At 38.3% G+C, this 7,832-nt stretch overlaps 1 pseudogene; it reads right to left on the bottom strand.

Moving 5' to 3' along the window:
- LOC102851040 overlaps positions 1 to 7,481 on the bottom strand; it is a 136,779-nt pseudogene extending 129,298 nt beyond the window's left edge.
- Between the last annotated feature and the right edge of the window lie 351 nt (positions 7,482 to 7,832).

Here is a 7,832-nt window from a genome sequence, read left to right as displayed (position 1 = left end):
CTTGGGAGGGTGGAGGGACAGCGCAGGAGGGGAAGGCCCTCTATGAGGTGGATTGATTCAGTGACTGGGGTAATCGGGATGGGTGTGTCAGAGGCAGTGCAATTGGCACAGGATAGAGCAGGGTTTAGGGCTGTTGTACATAGGGTCACTATGAGTTGGAAATGACTCAACGGCACATGACAACAATAACAACATTTTGACCTGGATTTCTGATTTGTCTGCTTGCCCTTCAAGGAATGCTTTAAGAGGAAGCTACTTAGAAGTATGCTAATTAATGTTGCAGAAGATTGAGAATTAAAGATGATTGGTTCACCTCCTGGTTTAGACATACAAGATGAAACAAAAATGAGGAAGATTAGGTGAAAATCTAACTAGATTGTGTTTAAACCCTTAACTCACCTTCCCAATTACATATCTATTGGTGACTAACTTGACCCCTTTCTCCAAAGAAGACAGGCGGTTTTCTACCTGGAAGGGCTACAAGAGAGAAGAATTGGGAAATTCAGGAGAAATCTGGATATTGAGTGATGAAGTCCCTGTTTTTCTTCCCCAGCTGACTCAAGGACAATAAATGTTACAAGTTCATGTTATCACCTCCTCTAGGAAAGAGACTGATGCTCCTTTCTGGAGAACTGACCAGTTCAACAAAAAGATCTATAGATACTGATATCTGAGTGTTCCCAAAAGGAGATAAGACTGTCCTGAGCATCATGCAGTAAGCCTGTCCAAGGACAAAGTTCTCTTCCATACACTGAGTTTCCAGTCAGCTTTATAAGGCCTCACTTTATCAGATAACATCAAAATGACATTTGAGGAAATGCAATGCAATAGATAATGTATAAAATTGAAAACTTACGAATTACCAGTATGTCATTTTTATTTCCAGAAATTCAAGCTGGATTCAGAAGAGGCCATGGTCTGAGAAATATCATTACTGATGTCAGGTGGGTCTTAGCTGAAAGAAAAGAAGACCAGAAGATGTTTACATGTGTTTCATTAACTATGTGAAAGCATTTGACTGTTTGGATCACAGGAAACTATAGACAACATTGAATCACATGGAATTCCAGAGCACTGAATTGTACTCCCAGGAAATCTTTACATACATCAAGAAGCAGTTGTGTGAAAAGAACAAGAGAACACCATATGACTTAAAATCAGGAAAGTGTGCATCAGGGTTGTATCCTTTTTTCATACCTATTCAATCTGTATGCTGAGCAAATAATTCAAGAAGCTAGACTATATAATGAAGAAGAGAACATCAGGATTAGAGGAAGACTCATTAACAGATGAAGAAGACTCATAACAACCTGGGCTATGCAGATGATACAACCTTCTTTGCATAAAGTGAAGATTGTATTCTTTGATCTTCTTCTGAAGATCAAAGAATACAACCTTCAGTATTTATTATATCTCAACATCAAACCAGCAAAAATCTTCTCCAAAGAACCAATAGGCAAATCATGATACATAGATAAAAGATTGAAGTTGTCAATAATTTCATCTTACTTAGATCCACAATCAACATTCATGATCACAGCAATTATAAAAGCAAAATTATTGCATTGCAAAAGATACTGTCAAGGAACTCTTGAAAGTGCTAAAGAGCAATGATGTTAGTTTAAAGACTAAGGTGCACCTGATCCAAGTTATGATATTTTAATTTGCTTCCTGTGTATCTCAAAATTGGACAATGAAAAAGGACGACAGATGATGAATTGACACTTCTGAACTAAGATGTTGGAGAAGAGTACTGAATATCTAGCTCATAGACTATCAAAAGAACAAATAACCCTGTCTTGGAAGATTTGCAAGCAGAGTGGCCCTTAGGAACAAAGATAGTGCAACTCCCTTTTACATACTCTGGGCATGTTTGTAGGAGGGATCAATCCTTAGAAAAAGGCATAACGCTGGATAAAGAGGAGGATCCGAGAAAGAAAAGAAGACCTTCAACAAGATGGACTAACACAGTGACTGTAACAATGGGCTTGAGCACAGCAAAGATGGTGAGGACAGTGTAGGATGTGAAAGGATCAAATCTGTTGTTCCTAGGATCACTGTGAGTTGTAGTTGACGTGTTTAGTGATGACACTGAACAACAGTAGTATATCCATGGCCATGTTCTTCCTCTTACTTGATGAAGACAGATTCAAGTAGTTCACCATCAGTTTCACATGTTTGTAACATTCTCTGGTCAGCTATAATTGTTTACAGAATTCGTAACTTCACAATGTCATAAAGAGCTCATTTAAACCAAGAGATACATATGTGGTTTCAGTAAAGCAGGAATATCTATCTATCTATCTATCTATCTATCTATCTATCTATCTATCTATCATCTATCTATCTATCTATCGTAACCTCCCATCTGGCTCCAGTCATGATAGTACTTATTCTATTAGTTGGCTCTAACCTATCTTTTGTAGGACTTGATATATATGTGTAAAGTGCTTACAATGGACTGTGCCCTGTACCAATGCTTTTTCCATGTGTCACTACACTTAATGCTTACAATAACTCTACAGAATGGACTCTATTATTATCCTTCATTTTACAGCTAACAAAACCCAGTCATAGAGAGGTTAGGTATCTCACTCAAAACCATCCAAACACCAAGTGACAGCCAGATTTGTCAGACTTCAAGGTCCACTCTATTATCTACTACACTATTAAAATATTTTTTATGATAAAACTACTCTGTAGACTGTTTCCTGCTTCAGGGCTGCACAGTATTTGTTGAGATACTGCTGTCACTAATGCAAAGGTTTATTTCCCCTACACATTCACCTGTAAATGCTACAAGATAAAAGCATTGCTATTTCTAACTAACCTCAACCCCACTTCCCACTCAACCTACCAAGAGATTCACCAGGCAAAGGTATATAGGGAAGAAAATTAGATTGGCTTCACAAATTTAAAAAAAAATAAAGTTCTTTCTAAGAATACTTTTACGACTCTTCAGTAGTATGTCCAAAAGAGTTATCTCTTACAAGAACTTGGCCAGGATATTTACTGCTTCAGCTTAAGTGGTTTGGCCACCAGTTATACATTTGTAAAATTCTCTGTTTATCTATAATTGTTGTCAGAATTCACAATTTCTGGTGCATAAATGATGGGAGGTAGAGATGTAGAAATTTTGTGCCCTAAAATGTGATTTCTTGGATTCCAAAGTTTTGCAACATTTGTAAGCAGAACATCTGATTAGAGAACACGGGCAGAGTACCTGGCACACTTGTTATGGTCCTCTCATTTAATGCTATCCACAGCCACAAAATAACTCTCACATAGTGCTCATTTCTGTCTGTAGCCTTTGGAAGAAGTTTGGGGTGGGGGGGTGGGGGAAACACACACACACAAAACCAACGGAAAGCATTTTTCTTGACAGCATTTGCAAATCATGTTTTGTTTTTCTTCCACAGAATAATTGGTGCTGCAGAAATCCTTCCATATGTCTGAAGTTGGTCTCATCATTTTGCTTGGGGGAAGAAGGAAAGGAAGAAGACTATAGCAAAGGAGCTAGTTTAAACCAGAATGTGCATAAATATTGTAACAACATCTTCTTGGTGTAATGCTCCAGAACTTTCTGTTCCTGCAGGCTTCACATCATTTCTAAAGTGTAAGTGATTTTACATTAAACATCAGGTCCTGACATAAAAAAACCAGCAATATAACTAAAATACAGCTTAATATCCTGGGTTTTGATAACACCAACACCTTAACTGTTATTACACATTACGTTAGCTAACAAATTTTCATAACAACATATCATACTGTGCGCATCCAGGCAATGTATCACTTCACTATATAAAATTGCATTGTTCTATTCGTCTCAAGGGAGTTCAAGGGGCTTAGTGGTAAAGAGTTGTGTGTTAGAGAGCTCTGGTGGCCAATTGGCAAGAAGCTGCACTGCAATCCCAAAGGTGTACGATTTGAATCCACTAGGTGCTCCACTGGAGAAGGAGGGGCAATCTCCTCCTGTGCCAGTCGCATCTGACTCAATGGTACCCAACAAGAAAAAGAAAACAAAAGGAAAAATTTAAAAAAGGGTTGTGTTGCCCACCCAAAGACGTGCAATTTGAATGCACCAGTTGCTCCATGGGAGAAAGATGGACAATCTTTTCTCATGTGATTTCTAGACTCTGAAAGTCCATTGGAGTGTCAAATATGAGTCAGTTCTCACTTGGAAGCAAATAACAACAGCAAGAATGCAAATGAAGCAATTATTCATGGAGGGAACAAGATCTATCGTCATCTTTTATGGTAAACATTAGGAAATAACCAGCAGCTAGGTTATGGGTGATGGGATCTTATCATGAACTTATGCTCTTAATCTTACTCCTTTCCTTTCTCTCCTTTCCTTAGACCTGGATGCTCCAATCACCACAAGTTATGCAAACCCAGCACTCATACATACACAGAACAAACAGAACCCAAGCACATCTCTATATTTCATTCTGGGATTTTATGAACTGCAATGATATGGGCAAGCCAAGACTCAGTAATAAACAAATTCTAGGTTCAAGAATGGAGGCTTTTTCCCCTCCTGCCTTCTCTCTAAAAATCTTCAAACATTTGCCTCCTCCCAGACTGAAGTCCTGGGCTAATTACAAGACATTGGTATTCTTGGGGACATGGATCCTATATATAAATAAATTATGAAGAACACAATGTCTTCAATTCACTATCATTTGCATAAACTTGAACATATTTTTTAAAAAATCTTATTGTTGTTGAAAACATGCAAAGTAAAAACATGCACCAATTCAACCATTTCTCTGTGTGTGATTCAATGGTATTGGTGACATTCTTCAAATTATACATCCTTTCACATCTTTTCCATATTGTTCCTCCTCTTTTGAACATAATCTCGCTGTCTCCTAAATTTCCTACCTAATTTTTCAAAATGTCACTATTGTTTCAACCTAACTATTGCCACCTCAGTCCCATATAGACAGTTCTTTAGAAAGCATGATGCTCAGGCCTGTTTTTTTTACCAGTTAAGCTATAAAAGCTGTTTGGTTTTAAAAAAACTTTAGGAGATAGTTTCCTGTTAAAGGTGTAAAGATTACCTCAGTGCAATAGTTTCCACAGTTAGTCTGGTCTTTTTGGCTCCAGGAAATTTGGAAACCATGATAATTTGAAGTTCTGTAAGTCCTCCCCCATTCCCACCCCCCACCCCCGTTTGATTTTGACCAGAATTCTTCTATAGAATCTTTGATCTAAGTGTTGCCTATTGGTAGCTGGGTACTCCTCAGTTCTTCTGGTCTCATGGAAAAGAAAGCAATTGTGCACAGAAGCAATTAACCACATACTCTTTATGCTTCCCCTCTTCATGCCTTGCCTTCCTCTGGTGCAAAAGTTTCTAAGTCTTTTCTTATCAAAGCAATCCAAGTTACTAACTTCATGTTAATTACTAACGTCATGCTCAGATGGGTGGAGGGACAGTGCAGGAGAGGAAGACTCTGGATGAGATGGATTGATACAGTGACTAGGAAAATGAGGGTAGGTGTATCAGAGTCAGTGAGATTGGATAGAAAAGAGTAGACTTTGGAGCTATTGTACATAGGGTTGCTATGAGTAGCAGGTGACTTGATGGCACATAACAACAACATCAACTACACATTTTTGTGCCTCTGCCCTTATATCCCTAAATCTTCATATAACATCACCATTGCCAATACTTGACTGGGACCATAGACATCTGACACTATATGTTGCATGAGATCTGCTAGTGGTTTCAACCACAGTTCAAAGAAGTCCAACACTGTCTACAGGACAAATAATTTTATCCTTTATTCTTCACATTTCCCTTGCTAGGTTTCCACAAATATATTATTGTGGGCAACTTTAACTACCACCAAGCCCTCTTCCTGGCTGGTCAATTGAATTGCACACACATGTCACAGTTTACTTAAGATATGGTTTATTATCATACTTTAACAGTTGGCTTAGCTTTAGTCCAGTGTTCTCAGCCCAGCATCACCTTAGAAATTACCTGCAGAGCTTTTAAAATATATTGATATGTGCTACTCCCAGACAAGTTGTTTTAATTGGACATGAGACATTTCTATACATTATATATTATTCTAGTGTATAATCAAGTTGAGAACTAGTGGTTGATGATGATGATGTCCCTGCCTGTGTTCACAGTGTGGATTGTGCCTATCAATGTACTGCTGTCATTGTTGTTGTTAGAGACTATTGAGTTAGCTTTCACTCATAGCGACATTACGTATAATGAGTGGAAATGCTGCCCCGCCAGGCACCACCCTCACAGTAACTTCTATTTGAGCCACTTGCTTGTCTGTCTCATGAGGATCTTTCTCTTTAGGGCTGAACCTCCACTTAATTTAGCATAGTATCCTTCTGCAGGCGCTGGTCAGCCTAACATGTTCAAACCATGTGAAATGACATCTCATTATTCTGTGCTTCCCTCCCTGCTCACGGAGACAAAGTGAAGAAATATGTGAGTGATGAGTTTTTCATGGGCTCCTAGTTTCATTGCATAGTGGCAAACCCTGCCCTACTTCACCCTCCGGCCCCATTCCACCCTCAGGCCCATTACGAAGATGAGAAAGGGCTGTAAGAGATCAGAACCTGTAGAGGTGTCACAGATTAATTTCTAACTACTCTCCCTGATAATGACAATCATCACTTACTAAGAGCAAACGATAAAAGACTATTTTTAAAGGTGAGAGAAAGAAGCACATAGGACACAAGGAACACTTCATCATCAGAAATAAAAGACAATCCATTCATCTGCTAGATCTGTAAACTCCTTTTTACTTCGTGTCTACCAGAACTGCGAAGAGACTCAAGGAACAGCATAGAAAGATGTATCCTTTCTTATCAATATAACAAAAACAGAATAAAATAAAAAGCTACCAAACTCGCTGTCATTGAGTTGGTTCTAACTCAAAACCTCATAGCAAAACTTTTTAGGTTTCTAGGACACAAATCTTTACAGGCGACTGCCCACCTTTCTCCTGTATAGTTTCTGATAACCAAAAGGCATTTCCCAAAGAATGGCTGCTAATATCTATGTTAGACATTATGCCATCACAGCTCCTTATCAATGATAAGGGCTGCATCAAAAGTATACAAGTTATTAAAGTGATCTTCAACTTAATGGCATATATATTTAACATCTCAACATACAAGTCGTTGAAGAGCTGCCATATGGTAATCTGACAGCTCATGGAATTGTTCTTTTCTATTTGGAACAGACTCATAGCTGTACCTAAAGCATGTTTTCGGAGGCTGTAAATCACATGAGAAGAGACTGACCACTTTTCTAACACAGAGCAGTTGATGGATTCGAACCACATGCGTTTGGGTTGGCACACAATTCCTTACCACTAAACCACCTGAGCTTGAGAGGTTTAGTAAGAACATACCTGCTTGAATTCAAGCTTCACTATTTCCTTGCTGTGGAAATTGAAGGTAGAAACGATAACATGTTCATTGAGTAGCACACCCATTGTGTTACCCAATGCAGTAAATGCTTTCAGATGCTAAATAAAAGGGTATGTTTGAGTCCACACATAGACTCTTCAGAAGAAAGCCTTGATGATTTAATTTTGAAAATCCACCCATTAAAAATCCTTAGGAATACAATTCTACTGTAACATAGAATTGTATGTGGGTTTATTGTGAGTTGAAAGTGACCTCAGTAACAGTAACATAATTTATAGAGTTCTTTTGACATTTAGATGAGATAATACATGTACGGCCACCCACTTTGTGAAGTACTTGGAGACCTAATAATTTTTGTTTAAAGTGTACATAAAATTCTATGTTGTTGTTGTTGTTAGGTGCCGTCGCGTCGTTTC

The sequence above is a fragment of the Elephantulus edwardii genome, unplaced genomic scaffold, assembly GCF_000299155.1.
Source record: "Elephantulus edwardii isolate Elephantulus edwardi_28Jun2011 unplaced genomic scaffold, EleEdw1.0 scaffold00009, whole genome shotgun sequence".
Classification (NCBI taxonomy): Eukaryota; Metazoa; Chordata; class Mammalia; order Macroscelidea; family Macroscelididae; genus Elephantulus; species Elephantulus edwardii.
This window is presented reverse-complemented; position numbering and strand designations above follow the sequence as displayed.